This window comes from Aquarana catesbeiana, linkage group LG03 (assembly GCF_042186555.1).
Source record: "Aquarana catesbeiana isolate 2022-GZ linkage group LG03, ASM4218655v1, whole genome shotgun sequence".
Classification (NCBI taxonomy): domain Eukaryota; kingdom Metazoa; phylum Chordata; class Amphibia; order Anura; family Ranidae; genus Aquarana; species Aquarana catesbeiana.
In genome coordinates, this window is record NC_133326.1 from 727,047,251 (window position 1) to 727,069,404 (window position 22,154).

Below are 22,154 nucleotides of genomic sequence, written 5' to 3' on the forward strand. Positions count from 1 at the left end.
AAAGTGCTTTATTGAAGGGTAATGAATGAATGTAACAACATATAAATATAAATTGGGAGCTCCAGTGGGAAAATACCCATACCAAATACATATAATAGCAAACATAGGTTATACACAGCATATGATAAGGCTATTGCATAACAATCCTGACGCGTTTCAACCCATATTTTGGGGTCTCTTCAGAGGATGAGTTTGCTACAAAAAAGAAGAAAAATTTATAACAGTATGTCCAGCTTATTTAAAAGAATTACAGCATAGGCAAGTTTGTTTAGCAACACTTTGCACATAATTACCACTGAGTTTGGATGTACCCCTCGATCAGAGCCTCCCCACACAGCAGCCAGACCATCCAGTGTGCCCGCACGTAGCAGCACCCCAGGAGGAAGGGGGAACAGGAATCCACTTGATATGGCTTGCAAGGAGTCACACGTATAAATGCCCCCCTACCAACACACCACTGGGGGGTGGGGCCGGAACCTACGAAAATTGTCAGAGCGTTAGCTTCTGAATATACCCATATAGGTTAGTAGTTAGATTTAACTATTGGGCGGTCAGAAAGTATTGTAATAATCTATTGCAACTTGAATTGATCATATGAAGGATAGTGGAATGAGTAAAGTGACTATATTGGTATGAACAAATATAGAATATGTCAGGGATGACCTTGTCCTTAAATGCTGACAATGGCAGTGATAGAAAGAAAAGTGAGGGATGTGCACAGTGAATGTGATGTGTGAATTTGAGGAAAAAGTGCATGATATTGCCAAGTATCTAAGTCTACGGCATCCAGAGCTAGTGTGCACATAAATCAAAATTAAAAATAAGTAAAATATTATTCTATGGGGTCTGACAAAGCATTGATAATCAGAGGTATCATAAGTTCTTACTCACTCCTACTGTTGAGGAAAAGAGTCTGGCCGTCCAAGGAGGAAGTGGAGGGATCACACCCAAATCCACCCTCATTAAATAGTGTCCTTAATTAGTACTGAAATTAACAACAGGTATCGTTTCTTCCGCCCCTTAACCCCGGAGTGTAGAGGGAGACTATGGCCGCCATTGGCAGGCCTCGTGTGGCTCCCTCGGCGTCCATCAAGGCGAAGCCCCGACATCTGTCGTCACCTTCGCCGTAAAATACGTGACACCATGAGGCCGCACGCACATGCGACACGCACATGCGCGCACACCGCACGCAATGTCCGAAGGTGATGAGGGATGCCGCCGGCAGGGTAATCACACCCGTGGGCGGCCAACCCGGGAATCCGGGCATCCACGGGGAGAGACAAGGGGAGCGCAGGTGACTGAGCTCCCCACCCTGCCGGGAAGACACATCAGGGAACGTGATCCCCGACCCAGGGAGCATGCGACAGTGCAGGCATCACAGGGGCCCCGATGGCGCAAGCTGCAAGCGGGGAGGCGCCGATCGAGAGGCACACAAACGAGCTCACATATGCGATTTGTGAAAAACAACAAATGACAAAAGTTTTCTACATAATTACTTAATAATACAAGGTAAAACATTAGAAACTGCGCACTGACAATTCTAACAATATTCCCAAAAGTATGCAAGAACCACAGCCACCCAGAAATGGCAACATAATTTCAACGTTTAAATAGATTTGTTTGAAAGAACATAACAGTAGGAGTGAGTAAGAACTTATGATACCTCTGATTATCAATGCTTTGTCAGACCCCATAGAATAATATTTTACTTATTTTTAATTTTGATTTATGTGCACACTAGCTCTGGATGCCGTAGACTTAGATACTTGGCAATATCATGCACTTTTTCCTCAAATTCACACATCACATTCACTGTGCACATCCCTCACTTTTCTTTCTATCACTGCCATTGTCAGCATTTAAGGACAAGGTCATCCCTGACATATTCTATATTTGTTCATACCAATATAGTCACTTTACTCATTCCACTATCCTTCATATGATCAATTCAAGTTGCAATAGATTATTACAATACTTTCTGACCGCCCAATAGTTAAATCTATCTACTAACCTATATGGGTATATTCAGAAGCTAACGCTCTGACAATTTTCGTAGGTTCCGGCCCCACCCCCCAGTGGTGTGTTGGTAGGGGGGCATTTATACGTGTGACTCCTTGCAAGCCATATCAAGTGGATTCCTGTTCCCCCTTCCTCCTGGGGTGCTGCTACGTGCGGGCACACTGGATGGTCTGGCTGCTGTGTGGGGAGGTTCTGATCGAGGGGTACATCCAAACTCAGTGGTAATTATGTGCAAAGTGTTGCTAAACAAACTTGCCTATGCTGTAATTCTTTTAAATAAGCTGGACATACTGTTATAAATTTTTCTTCTTTTTTGTAGCAAACTCATCCTCTGAAGAGACCCCAAAATTCATGGGTCGAAACGCGTCAGGATTGTTATGCAATAGCCTTATCATATGCTGTGTATAACCTATGTTTGCTATTATATGTATTTGGTATGGGTATTTTCCCACTGGGGCTCCCAATTTATATTTATATGTTGTTACATTCATTCATTACCCTTCAATAAAGCACTTTAATATAATATTTTATTTAATGCCTTGTTCATATCTATGGTTAGCTGCCTAAAAACCCCGCTCGGGGGACCTTTTTCCATTTTTTTGTCCATATTGGGGTGAGCAGCATTGACTCCTTAATGTGTCTTCCCTCTTTTGTGTTTATATCTATTGCCCCTGATGACAGCTGTTACAGTCCCGCCCATGGGCTAAAGGAGCTCTCCACCTAAAATTGGATACAGGACACCCAGTTGGTGAAGCAGGCTCCTCCCTTTTTATCAAACCCCCTTTCAAACAGTTCTATTTTTCCCCTAATCGTCTTTCAGGACAGCCACCTAAGAGCTTGGCTCCTCCCCTCTGTTGGAAACACCTGCGTCAGCTTCTATAAATTTCCTCCTCCCCTGCTGGCTCCTCAGTTATTTGTGTTTCCTCCAGAGAGGAGACACCACAGGAACCAGCCAGGAGAGTCAGGGAGGCTCAGGCAGCATGTCCTGAAAGAGGAGTAGAGACTCCTAGGACAGACCAGGGGAAAATGTAAGTGTTTACACCGGCAGCGGTTATAACACTAACCTGGTCAGAAAAACTTTGTCTGGATATTGCCACCCCCGCATCCCTGAGCGCAGGTTGAGGTCGGGGGGGCTTCCTTTTCATCACCAAGTGCGGTGTAGCAGAGTGCAGCTCCTGCAGTCCCATGCCCCCAGCAGCCTGTGGAGCAGAACACGCCGGGTACTGGGATTGCGCGGCCTGTGGCGGGTGACGTCATATCCGGCCAGAAGGGGCGGGTATATATAAGGGTACTCACATTGGATATCACTCATCCTCTGTTGTATTACTATGTGAGTACCCTTATGTTATTTATGAACAAAGCCCTTAACCTTTTAAAAATACTACACTATGTGGCACCCTTGTCTCTCCTTTGGTCGCTATGCCCCCTGCATGTTCTGAGGTATACTGAATGACAGCTTGGGACCCAAGACCGACCCCCATAGGAGACATCACACGCGCTGATTGACTCATGCTGTAACCTCAGTGTAGTGAGGTAAGGGGCCATTACCTTCCAGTGTAGGATTGCTGCATGAAGAGGATTGGTGTTTACACTTCACATTCTTCACTTATTTTAGTAAAGTGATGCTAGAATCTAGCTGCTGCCTTCATTATCCTACTATTGGGCACGTTTGAAGAAGCATTGGAACTGTTTGCTGCTGCACAAGTCACTTTTTCTTTGCATTTGAACATTATTTTTATTAAAATGTGAGCACCTATTGTTGACACTGGACACTTTATTACATTTGTCACTTACATTGGGATCTCTCTGGACATCCATTGTAACCTTGCACCTGTGTGCGGTTGATTTTGCTTTTATGTGTTTTATGTTTCAAACATATTTTTATTGATTTTTTGCACTACAGGTGAAGTATTTATACCGCATAATTTATATTCAGATGCTATTATTATTTATTCATGTGTAGTTTTGTATCTGCACCTTTCGCGTACTTTTTTTAATTTAGCACAGCACGCAATATCAGTAATGTTTGATTAAGTTTATTATCACTAATCTACTGAGTATAGGCAATGCGCCACCCAGTCACCAACACTTCACAATTATGACACTTTTGCACTAGGATTAGCACAGCACCATCCCCATTTGTGTTTTTATGCTATTATTAAGGGCCAGGTTGGACCCCTCTCGGTGCAAGCTGCTTTTCCCCCCTCACTTCTCCCATTTTTGCATGGTAACGCAGGAATATTATACCTGTGATTGCATATCCATCATTGCCTACTTGGCCGACCTTCTCTTGTTGGCAGAGTCGCCCAGGAAGTTACTACAAAACCTCAACTATACGCAAATGTTTTTAGAGAGTCTAGGTTGGCTGGTAAATTTGGAAAAATCCAATTTACAACCCAGTCAGCAAATAGTATACTTGGGGTATGTCATAGACTCAGCGCAACAAAGACTGTTTCTTCCCAAAGAGAAAATAGGGAAAATTCAGAAAGAAGTAAGCATATTACAAGCCAACTTACCATGTACCATAAGGCAGATAATGTCAACACTGGGACTGTTAACTCCCGCAATCCTAGCAGTACAGTGGGCAGGCCTGCATTTCCGGCCACTGCAGGTGTTCCTATTAAGGATATGGGATCACAGGCAGGAGTCCTTAGACACCAAGGTTCTATTGCCAGCAAGGGTAAAAAGAACCTTATGGTGGTGGAGGAGAACAGAGAACATGAACAAAGGACGGCTGTGGAGCCTACCCATTTCCCGAATCTTAACCACGGACGTGAGCGGCGTAGGGTGGGGAGCACATTTAGGCTCTCAGATATCACAAGGGACTTGGGGAAAGGAGGAGAGGATGAGATCATCCAACTGGAAGGAATTAAGAGCAGTATGGTATGCACTTCAAACCTTCCAGGAAGAGCTGAGGGGTCATCATTTGCAGGTCAGATCCGACAATGCGTCAGTGATCGCCTATATAAACAAACAAGGGGGAACAAGAAGTGGAACCCTGTGGTCCTTGGCAGAGGAAATCTTAAAATGGGGAGAAAAAAACGTACTCTCATTGTCAGCAGTCCATTTGAAAGGGGACTTTAAACAAAGTGGCGGATTTCCTCAGCAGGAAAAAAGTGAAAGAGGGCGATTGGGCGCTGAAGCAGGAGGTATTCGAGCAGATTACTCAAAAATGGGGAATACCTCAGGTGGACTTGATTGCCTCAAAGGAAAACAGGAAAGTCAGAGCGTTCTTCTCCCTGAAAAGAGAGGACGGAGCACTCGGGGTAGATGCGTTAGCACAGACGTGGGCATTCAACAAATGCTATGCCTTTCCCCCACCAGTACTACTACCAGCGGTAATAAGTGAGTTACGTACAGAGAATACAACACTAATTCTCATAGCGCCCTATTGGCCCAGGAGACCGTGGTTCTATATTCTCAGAGAACTCGTGGTGGAAACCCCTGGTTATTACCAATCCAGGAAGATCTACTCTCCCAGGGTCCAGTACACTGCCCCCAAGTGCAAAGGTGGAACTTGGCCGCATGGTGTCTGAGAAGCAGTTGCTAGAAGCAAAAGGGTTCTCAGGCCGTCTAATAGACACAATGCTGAAAAGCAGGAAGATTGAGACACGGACCATCTACCAAAAGGTATGGAGATGTTTTAACAGATGGTGTACAGACAAGAAAGCTAATATACAAAGCTCAGTAGCAGTCCTGGAGTTTCTACAGGACGGGATAGACAAAGGACTAAGTCTAAGCACGCTTAAGAGTCAAGTGTCAGCACTTTCAGTTTACCTGGAAAAGAGGTTAGCATCTGATCCTTGGGTAATCAGACTCTTTAGATCACTGAGCAGACAAAGACCAATACAAGGTACAGTCTTTCCAAAGTGGGATCTGTCATTAGTGCTGCAAACTATGACAGCAGACCCCTTTGAACCAGTGGGTAGTTGCAACCTGAAGATGCTGACGCTTAAAGCAGTCTTCTTGGTGGCAATTACTACAGCAAAAATGGTTTGTGAGTTGGAGGCCCTATCAATTGGGCCCCCCTTTTTTCAGATTTTTCCAGATCGCATAATCTTTAAGATGGATCCGGCATTTCTGCCTAAAGTGGCCTCGAAATTCCACAGAGGCCAGGAGATTGTGTTACGATCATTTTGCCCAAATACTTCTAAAGAACAGGAAGTAAGGTTCCATAGTCTAGATGTGAGGAGATGCGTCTTGCATTATTTGGAAGCAACAAAAGAGATTAGGAAGACGGACTCCTTATTTATTTTGATTTCTGGAGTAAGAAAAGGACATAAGGCCTCAAGACGCACCATAGCCAGATGGCTAAAAGAAGCCATTGAACAGGCTTATAGGTTAGGAGGCATGCAGGTCCCAGAGGGTATCAGGGCACACGCCACCAGGGCAGCGTCGCAAGCTGGAGCAATGCCGGAACAGATTTGTAAAGCGGCAACCTGGTCCAGCTTTGCCACCTTTGTAAGACACTATAGAGTGGATCTTTGGGCGGCTAAAGATCAGACCTTTGGACGCAAGGTCTTACAAGCCGTGGTCCCGCCCTAGGGGTAAGTGCTCGTTTATTCTCTCAGGTGGCTGTCCTGAAAGACAATTAGGGGAAAAACGAAGTTACTTACTGGTAACGTTCTTTCCCGTAGTCTTTCAGGACAGCCGGGTACCCACCCAATTGTGTATTAAGACATAGAGATTTCCTTACAGGAAATGTGATATAATGAATTATGTGTATCATATGTTCTTGTGTCTCCCCAGCGGACTGGAGGTGCTCTTTAAAGAACTGAGGAGCCAGCAGGGGAGGAGGAAATTTATAGAAGCTTGCGCAGGTGTTTCCAACAGAGGGGAGGAGCCAAGCTCCAGGTGGCTGTCCTGAAAGACTACGGGAAAGAACATTACTAGTAAGTAACTTCGGGTTTTTTTTGTCCTGGAGTCCATTATTGGCTGTCTGTTATTAGTACATTGTGGGTCTGTCTCTGTGTTCTCTTCTCACAATATCCTGTACATCTGACATCAGGCTGAGAATGGGCATTGTGGACTGGAGTGGGAGGTGTTTCAGGCACTGGGGGCTGGATAGGGAGGTGTTTCAGACACTGGAGACAATAATTTAATATCGGTATTCAGTAGAGATATATCCTTCAACCAGTATATGGCAGGATTTATAAGTTTATAGCTGCATTTATGGTATGCTCTGTCTTTTCCCTGAATAAAGTTTCGGTTTCCTGTCTGCAGTTAAGCAGCAAAGGCCATATGGTCTGTTCTGTAGGCCTATATACAGAATTTCTAACAGGTTATGGGTCTAGGCCTAGCCCAGACACCTAGGAATAGCATGGTACTAGCCTGCTACAGCCGATAAATGCAAGATACTGCAACAGCCAGTAACACAGCTGCAACATAGTTTTCATCTGGCAAACCAGAACTATCAGTTATGGAAATTCAAGATGAAGGTACGTGGAAATGTATGAATGAAGTCAGTCCAGAACACCCTTCAGATGAGTGGCTAGAGAAAGGCCAAAAAGCTCAGAGCACATTCTCTCTCGGCATAGAGGATGATCAAATCACACATATACAGTATGTAAGTGTGATACTGTTAAAGAAATGTGGAAAGACGGCTACAGCATGGTTGTCCAGTTCTGGGAGGGCTTCTTTTTTTGATGTTCTCCCAGAACTGAGCCCCCCACCTGTCCATTGCGGCACGCACTCAGCACTCTCTGTGATCGCTGTTTCCTTCAGACACAGTTGTTCACAGATCAGAGTAAAGAACCAATGAAAGCAAATCTTTACCACGTGGCCAACTGTGTCCAATCACAGCTGATTACAATGTTAACACATTTGCTGATTATCGGCATTCCTTTCCTCACGCAGCATGAGGAGAGAACCGGTAACCGGCTAGTGTAAAAAGGACATCTACACTGATAATCAGGGCACTGATCATCCATGTCCTGATCATCAGTACAGTCTCAGCAGTGCCCATAAGTGCTGCCTATCAGTGCCCAAAAGTGCTGCCAGTCGGTGCACATCAGTACTGCATATTGGTGCACATTAGTTCTGCCAATCAGTGCCCGCCTATCAGTGCCCATCAGTCCCGAATATCAGTGCCCTCCACGGCGGCCTTTTATTGCCCATCAGTGCCACATATCAGTGCAGCTTCATCAGTGCCCACCAGTGCCGCCTCATCCTCTGCCCTACTGACCCCGTCTTATGTCTTGCTGACCCCATCCTCTGCCCCAATGACCACACATGTGGCACTTGGACAAATCGCATCTCAGGGTCTGATCAGAACTCCCGAACATATAAAAAGTTCAGAGCCGAGCCACATATTCTTTTAAAGTCTATGGGACCCAAACTTGAAAAATCAAAAGTGCCCATTTTTGGTCTTGTATGCAAGTTATTGGCCATAAAAAGGGCATGGGAGTACTGCCCTGGGGGACATGTATCAATGCAAATTAAAGTGATGCTTAAAGTACAACAATAAAAATGAAAAATTCCTTTAAATATAGTGCTTTAGGGGCCCCCTTTAGTCTCCCTGTAAAGTAGCGCATCTGTACTGTGTATAGAACCTGCTGCAGCAAAACTAACATTTATAAAGAAAAATGAATTTCATTTAAATTGCTGGCAATACAATACCATTGCCAGCAATACAAAAATGTAAAGAAAAAGGGCATGGGGGTCCCCCCCCAGTCCATATTAGGCCTTTCAGGTCATGTATGGATCTTAAGGGGAACCCCACGACAACATTTAAAAACAACAGATCCTTATCAGAGCATGCAGCCTGGCAGAACAAGAAAGGGGGGGATAAGCGAGCGCCCCCCCTCCTAAACCATACTGGGCCACATGATCTCAACTTGGAGGGGTGCTTTGGGGCACCTCAAAGCACCTTTTCCCCTTGTTGATGTGCACATGGGCCTCTTCAAGACAACCCTGGGCTGTGATTGTGAGGGTCTGTGGGCATAGGGCTTATCAGGATCTGGAACCCCCCCGTGTGAAAAAGAAATAAATACACACACCGTTTTTGAGAATTCCTTTATTTAAAAAAAAAAAAAAAAAGTAGATCCATTGTCAATCACGATGGCCGCCGCTCGCCAGACCCCCCCAAAAAAAACAGCTTCGCCCAAGATGAAGGCTAAACTCCGACTACCTGCTCTGTCATCTGACAGTTTTTAAATAGGTAAGGGGCGGGACGACCTGGCAACATCACCTGGTGGCACTGCCCCCATGGGACGTCACTGACCGGTGCATGCTGGGTCGGTCACAAGGGGGTGGTGCCACCAGGTGATGTCGCCAGGTGGCCCCGCCCCTTACCTATATAAGAACTGTCAATCGCAGAGCAAGTAGTCAGTGGCTAGCCTTTGTCATGGGCGGAGTGTTTTTTTCCCTTTTTTCGGGTCCGGCAGTGGTGGCGGGCATCGTGATTGACAATGGATCTACATCGGGGGACATTGTTTTTTGTTTTGCTTTTAATAAAGGAATTGTCAAAAACTGTGTGTGTGTGTGTGTTATTATTTCTTTTTTAAACTTTTTTTGATGAATGATTAGGGGTCTCCACCTCAGAGACGTGCCTAGCCTAGCTCTGCATCTGTGAGTGATTATTTATTGCTTTCTACATCTATCTTAAGAAACCCTTATTAAGATAAATGTAAAAGCAATAAATAAGCACTCACAGATGCGGAGCTAGGCTAGGAATGTCTCAGAGGTGGATGGATGGGGCGGCTATATGAACACAAGGTGCACAGCCGCTTGGACACTGTGACCACTGATACTGCAGAGCTGCTGCGACCAGGATCAGCGATGACTGGAAACCTATGTTCTATCTATTGTCTTTTAGCTGATAAGTAACCCAAGCCAGTTTAGGAGAAGACAGCCTAGTGTCAGCCGGTTTTAACTGCTGCGACTGGCTTTAGGCCTCTTTCACACTAGCGGTTCGATCAGGTCCACCTGTCTTTTTCCAGGCAGACCTGATCAGACCCACCATTCTCCTCTATGGAGCTGCAGGTGTAAACGGACATGTGAGAACTCCATAGACGTAAGTACCTACATTGACCAGGCCGCCTTCAATGATGAGTTCCTGGCTGTTCTCTTCCATAACAGCAAGCAGGACCAAGCCAAGGCCACCATAGACTACCACCAGGGTCTTGGAGGGGTGCCTGGACACCCTCCAATGTATGGCTACATGGCTAACTACCTGGAAAACAATCTGGTCAATGGTCTGAGATCCCTGGTCATCAAACATGAGCCCAGAGAGCAGATGGAGTCCAATTAGGTGTTTCTAGCTGCCCTCTACCCTCTGGGGGTGTGTCCAGAGTTGGAGTATCTGGGAGGTGTGCTCAGAGTGGGGGTATCTTGAGGGTGTGATCAGGGTGGGAGTATCTGGGGGGTGTGATTAGTGGGGGGGGTATCTGGGGGTGTGATCAGGGTAGGAGTATCTAAAAGTCCACGGGTTAGGGGACAGGCAGGGACATGGTCAGCAAATAGGAAAAGGATTGGTCCAGGCATCAGGAAAAAATGTGGTCAATAAACAGGCTAGACACAGTACAGGCAGCAGGCAGAGGTAACATTGTACTGGAAAGGCGGTGATCAGGAACACTGTTACTGGCTGCACTGGCTCTGGTGACACTGGTACTGGTGTGGCATAGATCAGGAACACTATTGGTTGCACTGGTCTTCAAACAGTGGATCGGATGAAGAGTGGGAATGAGGAAGCACTCGGGAGGAGGTTGAGATGCTGGCAAAACTACCAGCTAGATCCCATACAACAGAATCAGCTGAAAGGGCAAGAGAAGTGGAACTGCTAGCGGGTGCTAAAGAGTTTCAGCAGACCCCAGCTTATGTCCAGCAGTGGGTCCAGTTCGGGCTCCAGGCACGTGGGCTAGGTCCAGGACCTGAGGTGCTGCATACAAGCAATGGATTGTTCGGTCACACTAATCTTGCATTCTCCCTGGACAAGGCAGGATGCGAGAACTTCTGAGGTTCTCTCAGTTTCGTCAAGGCCGGATTGTCAAAGATGGGCTTTATAGCTTCTATCAGACGACCCATCACCAGACTGCTCAATCCCAACATGTGCTGTTATGCCCTGTACACACGGTCAGATTTTCTGACGGAAAAAGTGCGATCGGATTATGTTGTCGGAAATTCCGATCGTGTGTGGGCTCCATGGGACTTTTTCCGTCTGAATTTCTGACACACAAAGTTTGAGAGCAGGATATAAAATTTTCCGACAACAAAATCTGATCATTTAAATTCCGATCATGTGTACACAAATCCGATGCACAAAGTGCCACGCATGCTCAGAATAAATTAAGAGACGAAAGTCATTGGCTACTGCCCCGTTTATAGTCCAGACATACGTGTTTTACGTCATCGCGTTCAGAACGATTGGATTTTCCGACAACTTTGTGCGACCGTGTGTATGCAAAACAAGTTTGAGCCAACATCTGTCGGAAAAAATCTGATGGATTTTGTTGTCGGAATGTCCGATCAATGTCCGATCGTGTGTACGGGGCATTAGAGGGGCTGGCACAGAATTCCAGCCTGAAATCAACAGGTATGGATGACAGTTGTTGCTGCCCTGTTTGCCCTTGCCCTGTTTCTTCATGGACTAGGCTGGACCAGATCACCACCTTCTTTCCAGATGTGCTGTTCTTGGAGAAGATACTTGAATGAGGCCTAGAACTTTACTACATTTTACAATTATGGTGGGGTTTCCTCATTGTACATACACCTCAAAGAGCCAATGCTGAGATGCCTTATTTATATTTGTTCTGTCAGCAGGGGGTTAAGAACTGTTTTAGGGTCGTGAGGGTCTTTGTTTCCTCTGTGTTTTGCAGGTTCATTGTGGATGGTTGTCCCCTTGCTCAAGTATTGGACTTTCCTTTTCAAGCAAATTTCTGCTGAATTGAATTTCCTGCTGTGGAGGGCTTCCCTGTAGGGGGAGGTGTTCTGCCTGGAATTGTACATATTGGTAATATGTAAATGACCTGCATATATGTCCATTGATTGATATTTGCTAGCTGTAGGGAGCTGTAGTTAGGTTTGCTGTGTATATATGTGTTGCTGTATTTATGACAATGTGCATATTATATTTTTCTATGTATTTATTTGTACATAACCCCTGTCTAAGTTGTTCCCCTTTTCCCCTCCTATTTTTCCTATGGGATGCCCTTGCTCCTGGATGCAGGAACTATTTTTCTTTTTTTTTTTTCAGCCAATGAGGACATGGCTGTTTTTAGGGGGGGTGAATGTAGCACCCTCTAGTGTGCTACTAGATAAGTGCAGGCAAATTTATGTTTGGATCACAGTTAGTTTATGAGTCAGGAATTGGGACAGGGTTACTGGAGGTCAGGCTGGATGACTCACAGATGCAGGCCTCTGGTACCTCCCCCTGGATCTGGAAGTATGGAGAAACTTCTAGAAGTTAGTTGGTGGATTTCATGAGAGCTGATCTGCATACTTGGGGGAACTTGGCCAATCCCCAGGCACAGGGCCTGTCAGGTTGGGTGAGCCAGTCCTTACATATGGGAGAGCAATGTCAGCAGGGGAGTTGGGTTGTAAGATGGAGTGCTGAGGAGACTGTTGGTGGTCTTGGAGGGGGGGCCCTATGTCTGGGGGCTGGACTTGGGTTGGCTTGGGAAGATCCTGACAGCAGTGAGGTTTGAAGGGAGCAAGGAGGACAGTGTAAGTACATCAGCACACCCTGGGATTCACAAGGGGAGAGACTTCCACATGTAGCAAGCCTTTCAGGAGGTCAGAGTTGTGCTTAACCCTTCCTATCCCTTGCCCTGGGAGATCTTCTGAGCAGCTGGGTGGAATGATAATTCAGGAAGGCAGTAGAGCTGGGATCAGTGTCTATGGTGGAGTTGGAGATAGTCCAATTTGCAGCTTACAACACACTGTGCTACTTTCTAAAGGGACTGAGAGTTCCTAGTCCTTAAGGGGCTTTTTCATTTTGATCAACAAAAACTGTCAGTGTCCAGGAAGGAGGACAGTTCAGGATCTTGTACGTAGGGAGGAAGTTGTTCCTGGTTATTGTTTCAGTCAAGCTAGGCATCCTATTAATTTCTGATCCCCATCCAAATTATTACCATTAATAAACAACAAAAACCAAGCTCAAGGACTGTCCCTTGTGTCTGAATGAGAGCGGAAAATGCTTGTGGCCTGGATGTGCAGGAGTGGGAAAGCCAGTTGTCAGCAGCCCCTTGCGGGGGAAGTGCTACATTTGTTTTATACTAGTTTTCTGTCACAGGGATTTGCTGCTGCCAGTAGTTACAAAGTAGGTGAGGTTGAAAAAAGACACAAGTCCATCAAGTCCAACCTATGTGTGTGATTATTAGGGATGAGCTTCCAGTTCGAGTCGAACCCATGTTCAACTTGAATATCACCTGTTTGACCGTTCGTCGAATTCTGAACGTTATAGGCCGTTCGCGCCAAATTCAATGGCGCGTCACGGCCCATAATTCAATGCGGCATTGCAGTGCATTGCTGGCTGATGTTTGACCAAGCATGCACTATGACCCGCATGCTTGGCCAATCACAGCGCCGTCTGTACAGAGAGCCGTAAATGGCCAAAGCCAAGGTGGCTTTGGCCAATTATGGCTCAGGGGGTTTGGTACACGCCCCACACTATATAAGGCCGCCTACACGGCGGCCCTGTGTAGTGTGTTCCGGCGTTGAGACAGAGATAGATAGACAGAGAGACAGTGTCATTTGATTTAAGTTAGATGCCTGAAGTATTTACAGTTAGTGTACTGTGTACCCTGCACAGTTGCACTTATAGCTACCTGAAGACAAGTGCTGGTGTTCTTCTTCTGATCCTATTAATACCACAGACAGGCAGCTTGAAGTATTTACAGTTAGTGTACTGTGTACCCTGCACAGTTGCACCTATAGCTACCTGAAGACAAGTGCTGTTCTTCTTCTGATCATATTAATATCACAGGCAGGCAAATTGAAGTATTTACAGTTAGTGTACTGTGTACCCTGCACAGTTGCACCTATAGCTACCTGAAGACAAGTGCTGTTCTTCTTCTTCTGATCCTATTAATACCACAGGCAGGCAGCTGGAAGTATTTACAGTTAGTGTACTGTGTACCCCTGCACAGTTGCACCCATAGCTACCTGAAGACAAGTGCTGGTGTTCTTCTTCTGATTCTTTTAATATCACAGGTAGGCAGCTTGAAGTATATACAGTTAGTGTACTGTGTACCCTGCACAGTTGCACCTATAGCTACCTGAAGACAAGTGCTGGTGTGCTTCTTCTGATTCTATTAATACCACAAGCATGCATTCTGCTAGCTGCAGTATAATCAGTAAATATATACATCCCAGTTTTGTGCAGCTACATCTTACTACAGGCCATTAGTATGTCTGGAAGCCAACAAGGAGAGGCAGACAGTCACAAGCCAATAAAAGAGGGCAAGCAGGCTCTGTGTCTAGAGGCAACAATGCTGGTTGTGGACACCGTGCATCCCCATCAGCACGTGGCCGCGGGACACGCTTCTCCTTTTTTTCAGCAGCTGGCCGTGTTGAGCCGCAACATGCGGAAGACTTGGTAGAATGGATGACCAGGCCGTCTTCATCCTCCTCATCCTCTCTCACCCAGACTCAGGGTACTTTGTCTGGTAAAGCAGCTGCCAACGTGGCCTATTTCCTCGGCTCAATGGCATTAGTCACTCCTTCCCTAGCCCCACCATGTCCTCCACTTGACCACAGTGTTGGGTACATGCTCCAGGAGGATGCCCAGCGTTTTGAAGGCTCCGATGATGATACTCAGCTAGAGGAAGGCAGTAACGTGAGCCCAGACAGAGGGGGTGCCCAAGAAGGACAGCAATCTGGCAGTCATGTTCCCCCAGCTCCAGCATACTGCGAGGTTTGCTCCAGTGATGAGGAGGGAGGTAATGATAAGGTCACTGACTCCACGTGGGTGCCTGATAGGAGAAAGGAGGAGGAGGCACATCATCAACAAGGCAGGATGCTCTCCAGGGGCCAGCTTAAGGGCAGCACACCGACTGCATCAGACCGCAGAGATCCGCATGTGCAGGGCGCTGCTGTCTCTGCGCATTATTCAAAAAGTTCTTTGGTGTGGGCCTTTTTTGAGACGAGTGCATCAGATCCCACCACTGCTATTTGCAACATATGTCTCAAGTGTATCTCGCGTGGCCAAAACATTACCCGCTTGGGCACCACATGCTTGACCAGACATATGTTGACCTGCCATGCAGTTTGTTGGCAAGCGTACCTATAAGACCCACACCAAAGAACAAGAGGACCTCTCCTTGCTCCTCATCAGCTGGCATCTCCAACCCCACTATACCTTCAGTCCTCTCTGAGACCTGCACTGAGAGGAATGAAGGTGTAGAATTAGGTGTGTCACAGCCAAGTACTTGCGGGAAAACTGCTATTGGTACTCCGACCTCAGATTGTACCAGGCAAATTTCCTTGCCCCAGCTGCTGCACCGCCTAATAAGTTCGCTCCCAGCCATCCACATGCCCAGTGGTTGAATGCTGGCTTGGCTAAATTGCTAGCACTTCAACTGCTGCCTTTTCAGTTGGTAGACTCTGCCCCCTTCCGTGAGTTTGTGGAATGTGCGGTTCCTCAGTGGCAGGTTCCCAAACGCCACTTTTTCTCATGAAGGCGATTCTGACACTTTACCGACACGTGGAAGGCAATGTCTTGGCCTCACTGGACAGGGTGGTCAGCGGTAAGGTGCATATTACCGCTGACTCATGGTCCAGCAGGCATGGACAGGGACGTTACCTATCTTTCATGGTGCATTGGGTGACTCTGCTGGCAGCTGGGAAGGATGCAGGACAAGGTGGAGTAGTGTTGGAGGTTGTTACGCCACTACGCCTCCAAAATGCTACTACTACTGGTGACTCTGACACACCTCTCTCCTCCACCCCCTCCTCTTCTTCTTCCTCCATAGCCTCTTCCTGTGCTTTGTCCTCGGAACCAGTGGTGCTCCGTAGGCATTCAAGGGGCTACGCAAGTACGCAGGCCAAAAGATGCCATGCGGTGCTTGAGCTGGTGTGCTTGGGGGACAGGAGCCACACTGGAGCAGAGGTTCTGTCAGCTCTGCAGGGGCAGGCTCAGAGGTGGTTAACGCCATGCCAGCTTATGGCAGGAATGGTGGTTTGCAACAATGGCATCCACCTCCTCTCCGCCCTCCCACAGGGACAACTGACCCATGTGCCCTGTTTGGCTCACGTCCTTAACTTGGTGGTGCAGCGGTCCTTGGGCAGGTACCCAGGCTTACAGGATGTCCTGAGGCAGGCCAGGAAAGTCTGTGTGCATTTCCGCTGGTCATATAATGCCAGTGCTCGGCTGGCTGTCCTGCAAAAGGAATTTAACCTGTCCAAGAACCGCCTAATCTGTGACATGCCCACCAGGTGGAACTCAACGTTGGCCATGCTGCAGCGGCTGCACACACAGCAGAGGGCCATCAATGAGTACCTGTGCGACTATGGCACCAGGACAGAGCTTGTTTTTTTTCCCCACGCCAGTGGGCCATGATCAGGGATGCATGCACTGTCCTGTCAACATTTGAGGAGGCCACGAGGATGGTGAGCAGTGACAGTGCATGCATCAGTGACACTGTCCCCCTTGTCCACCTGTTGGAGCACACGCTGCATAGAATAATGGATAGGGCACTTGAGGCAGAACAGAGGCAGGAAGAGGATGACTTCCTTAGCTCTCAAGGCCCCCTATATCCAGTGTTCCTGCGTGCCCGCCAATCACACAGGAAGAGGTGGAGGAGGAGGAGGAGGATTTTGTCAGCATGGAGGTGGAGCCTGGCACTCAGCAGCAGTCTTTAAGGGATCATTTACAGTCCCAAGAAACCCATGGACTTGTACGTGGCTGGGAGGAGGTGGCTGCTGATCATGTCATCCTTAGTGACCCAGAGGACTCCGGACCGAATGCCTCAGCAAACCTACGCCGCATGGCCTCCCTGATCCTGCAAAGCCTGCCGAAGGATCCTCGTATTCGTGGTATCAAGGAGAGGGATCAATATTGGCTGGCAACCCTCCTTGATCCAAGTTACAAGGGTAAGGTTTTGGACCTTATCTTGCCATTGCAGAGGGAACAGAGGATGAAACATCTTCAGGAGGCCTTGCAGAAAGCTTTGTGCCATGCGTTCCCAGAGACTGGGAGGTTACAAACTCCTGTTCCTGGACAACGTTTTGCTGAGGCTTCGATCAGTCAAAGAAGGAGCGGTGGAGAAGGTGGCCGTCTGACCGATGCATTCAGACAATTTCTTAGTCCGCAGCCCCTAAAGTATTGGTTCCAGCAACCATCGCCAGCGTCTGTTTTACATAGTGCAGGAATACCTAGGGGCAAGATCTGACTTGGACACCTTTCCCACCGAAAATCCCCTGGGTTACTGGGTCTTGAGGATGGATCACTGGCCAGAGCTTGCACAGTATGCAATTGAGCTACTGGCCTGTCCTGCATCCAGCTTTCTTTCGGAACGCACATTCAGTGCTGCTGGAGGCTTTGTAACCGATCACTGGGTGCGCCTGTCCACCGACTCGGTCGATCGACTGACCTTCATAAAAATGAATCAGTCTTGGATCACCAACAGCTACCAAGAACCTGATGCTGATGTAACTGAATAATTTTTTTTGAAATGTCAGATCTCTTCAAGACTGCCTATGCTGATGCTGAGTGACTATCCTGTTATGTTGAGTGACTATCCTCTTCCTCCTCAATGATCATGCTGATAGCTTGTAGCAATATTTTTGGTTCTGGGCGCCTCCACCAGTGGCTAAGGCCCAATTTTTCAGCCCTTGTTTAACAGAGGCGTGTAATTACAATTTTTGATGCAATATTCTGCAAGGAGGGTTCGTTGCTGCGCTCAACTAGAGTATTTGTGAGGGGTTGCAGTGTTGTAGCACCAGTACCAGTACCTAAGGTCCAATTTTTCAGCCCCTGTTTAACCACTTGACGACTGCCTCACGCCGATGTACGTCAGCAAGGTGGCACGGACAGGCAAAATCACGTACATGTACGTGATTTGCCTTCCGCGGGTGGGGGTCCGATCGGTCCCCCCCCGGTGCCCGAGGCGGTCGCCAATTCTTCCTGGGCGATGAGAGGTCAGGGGGAGGCCATCCATTGTTGGCCACCCCCTCCCGATCGCTCCCGGCGAATGAAAATGCTTCCTTTCCCTCTGTAATGTAAACAGAGGGAAAGGAAGTGATGTCATCCCTCCTCGAGCCGGTCTTTTCATTGCGGCGCCGAGGAGAGAGGACATCAAGTAAGTCTGCACAACACTACACTAACAGTAGAACATGCCAGGCACACTTGTCACCCCCCATCACCCCCCGATCACCCCCCTGTACCCCCTGTCACTCTGACACCAATAGCATTTTTTTTTTTTTTTGCATTGGTGTCAGTTTGTGTCAGTTACAAGTGTTAGGGCAGTTAGGTTAGCCCCCTTTAGGTCTAGGGTACCCCCCCTTAGGTCCAGGGTACCCCCCTAACCCTCCCTAATAAAGGTTAACCCCTTGATTACCCCCCGTCACCAGTGTCGCTAAGCGATCGTTTTTCTGATCGCTGTATTAGTGACACAGGTGACTCTAGTTAGGGAGGTAAGTATATAGGTTCGCTGTCAGTGTTTTATAGCGACAGGGACCCCTATATACTACCTGCTAAAGGTTTTAACCCCCTGATTGCCCCCTAGTTAACCCTTTCACCAGCGATCACCGTTTAAGTGTTACGGGTGACGCTGGTTAGCTAGTTTGTTTTTTGTAGTTTATTATAGTTTATTATAGTTTATTATAGTTTTAGGGCACCCGCCGTTTATTACCTTTTAAAGGTTTAACCCCCTAATTGCCCGGCGGTGATATAAATTACATTTTTAGGGTCAGCTAAGGTCTGCGTCGCCCCAGGCAGCATCAGGTTAGCACCAGTACCGCTAAAACCCACGCACGCAGCATACACCTCCCTTAGTGCTATAGTATCTGAGCGGATCGATATCTGATCTGATCAGATCTATACTCCCCAGCAGTTTAGGGTTCCCAAAAACGCAGTGTTAGCGGGATCAGCCCAGATACCTGCTAGCACCTGCGTTTTGCCCCTCAGCCCAGCCCTGCTCAGCCCACCCAAGTGCAGTATCGATCGATAACTGACACTTACAAAACACTAAGCACACATAACTGCAGCGTTCGCAGAGTCAGGCCTGATCCCTGCGATCGCTAACAGTTTTTTGGTAGCATTTTGATACAGTCGCTGACAGTCAGGAGCTTTTTTGCCTGTGAGTCTCACTAGTGTACCCCTAAATTTAGAGCCCAAAATGGCAAATCGAAGGTACACTAGTGAAGAGGCCTACACGTTTCTGAGCATGACAGATAGTGAAGAGGAAGTCACTCATCTGTCAAGTTCAGGCTCAGAATACGAACCTGTAGAGGACAGAGTTGTGGTCCCTGCCAAGGTCAGGCGTACCAGACCCCAATCTTCTTCTGTCCTTGAAGTGCAAGAACCGCAGGGCTCTCGTATGGAGCAGAGAAGTACTAGTGCCGCTACTCCTTCTGGTGAACTGGCAAGCACCAGCGGCCTAGTACACCCTGGTCTACATCCAGCACTGCAGTATCACGTGGTGATGTGGCGAGTCCCATAAGTGCAGTTCAAGCTGGCGAGGTGGCAAGCACTAGTAGTGTCCTGCTGCCACCAAGAAGACAAAGACAGGCCCGTCGTGCCCATAGTGCCCTTCCTGCTGCATTTGCCAATCCGAATTGGGAACCCACCACTTCTGCAGCACCCGTACCTCCCCCATTCACTGGCCAACCCGGAATTCAGGTGGAAACAGTTGACTTTACGCCACTGGATTTTTATTCACTGTTTTTCACCGAAGATCTCTATAGATCTATTGTGGACCAAAGCAATTTATACGCTGGTCAACACATCGCCGCTAATCCCCGGTCCTCCCTTGCCAGAGATTGGAGACCAATTACGGTCTCCGAATTTAAAACCTTTCTGGGCCTTTCCCTCCTCATGGGGTTGAATAAAAAGAGTAAGTTGCGGTCATATTGGTCCACTGACCCAATTTACCATTCGCCCTTGTTCTCTGCTTCCATGGCCAGGGCACGATACGAGCAGATTTTGCGGTTCATGCACTTCAACGACAATGAACTCTGTCATCCTCGTGGAGACCCTGCATACGATCGGCTCTACAAAATTCGGCCCCTCGTAAACCACTTCAACCAACGTTTTGCAGACTTGTTTACCCCCTATCAAGTTGTCTGCGTTGATGAGTCCCTGATTAAATTTTCTGGCCGCTTGTCATTCAAACAGTACCTTCCCAGCAAGCGTGCCAGATACGGGGTCAAGATGTATAAGCTCTGTGACAGGGCCACAGGTTATACATGTAGTTTTATGGTTTACGAGGGCAAAGATAGTCACTTAGAGCCGATAAACTGCCCTGACTACATAGGAAGCGCTGGCAAGATAGTGTGGGACTTGGTGTCACCCTTATTCGGAAAGGGGTACCACTTGTACGTGGACAATCATTATACGAGCGTGCCACTTTTTAGTCACTTGTTTGATCATCAGATTGGAGCATGTGGCACCGTGCGACCTAATCGCCGGGGCTTTCCCCAGCGGCTTGTAGATTCCCGTCTTAGGCTGGGGGAGAGAGCCTGCTTGAAGTATAATAATTTGCTCGCTATGAAGTGGAGGGATAAGAAGAATGTTTTCGTTCTTACCTCCCTTCATGCAGACACGACGACCCAAATTAGTACGGCGACTGGTGTTGTGGAGAAACCCCTCTGTGTCCACGAATATAACCTTAATATGGGAGGGGTGGACCTCAACGACCAGTTGTTGGCGCCGTACCTAGTTGCCCGTAAGGCCAGACGCTGGTACAAAAAAGTGTCTGTTTATTTATTTCAATTGGCTTTGCTGAACGCTTATGTGCTATACAGAGCTTCAGGGCGGACTGGATCCTTCCTTAAATTCCAGGAAGAGATCGTCAGAGCCCTTCTATTTCCAGACGGTGCTCCACCTCACCTTCCCCAACCAAATGCAGTAGGCCGGCTGCATGAGAGGCATTTTCTTTATGCCATCCCGAGTACCCCTACCCAACGAGCCCCCCAAAAAAGATGTCGTGTCTGCAGCAAGCGCGGATTAAGGCGTGACATCCGGTCTTATTGTCCCTCCTGTCCTGGCAATCCTGGTCTTTGCATGGGTGAATGCTTTGAACGCTACCATACATTAGTTGAGTATTAGCGTAGAGTTCAGCACTGCACAGACTAGGCACACTAACACAGGGTTTCCCAAGATGCCATTGCATTTTGAGAGACCCAAACCTGGAACCAGTTTCAAAAGTTAAAAGTTACTAAAAAAAAGTGTAAAAAAAAAAAAAAATAAATAAAAAAAAAAAAATAAAAATAAAAACACAAAAAAAAATATAAAATAAAAAAACCAAAAATAGTTGTTGTTTTATTGTTCTCTCTCTCTCTATTCTCTCTCTATTATTCTGCTCTTTTTTACTCTATTCTATTCTGCAATGTTTTATTATTATGTTTTACCATGTTTGCTTTTCAGATTTTTTATACTTTACTGTTTACTGTGTTTTGTTGGTAACCATTTTATTGTTTTCAGGTACGCCATTCAGTTGCAGCGAGGATTTATTTATCTTGACAGCAACAGCGTTTGCTCCCACAATATATAAAGCCATGACCCCAGCGCTGTGGGAGGTGATTTCACCACCACAGTTACATACTTCAGCATATATGCCGAAGCGTGGGGGCAGCAGTGGGTGGAGGAGCAATTTGCTCCTGCCTTTTGCGGGAGGATGCCCCCATGCTTCGGCATATATAAATGGTGCATGTATGCCCATCATTAGATGTGGGTGGATGAAGGGAGGTATTCTAATGGTGGGCATACCCACCGATCAATATCTTTTTTTCGTTCAGCCCACAGGCTGCATGAAAAAAAAGTTTACAATATATGCCCAACAAGGACCAGCAACGTACTGGTATGTTGCTGGACTTTGAGTGGTTATACCAGAATGATGCCTGCAGGTTTAGGTATCATCTTGGTATCATTCTTTTCAGCCAGCGGTCGGCTTTCATGTAAAAGCAATCCTAGCGGCTTAGCCTCTAGATTGCTTTTGCAAGCAGTGGGAGGGAATGCCCCCCCCCACCGTCTTCCA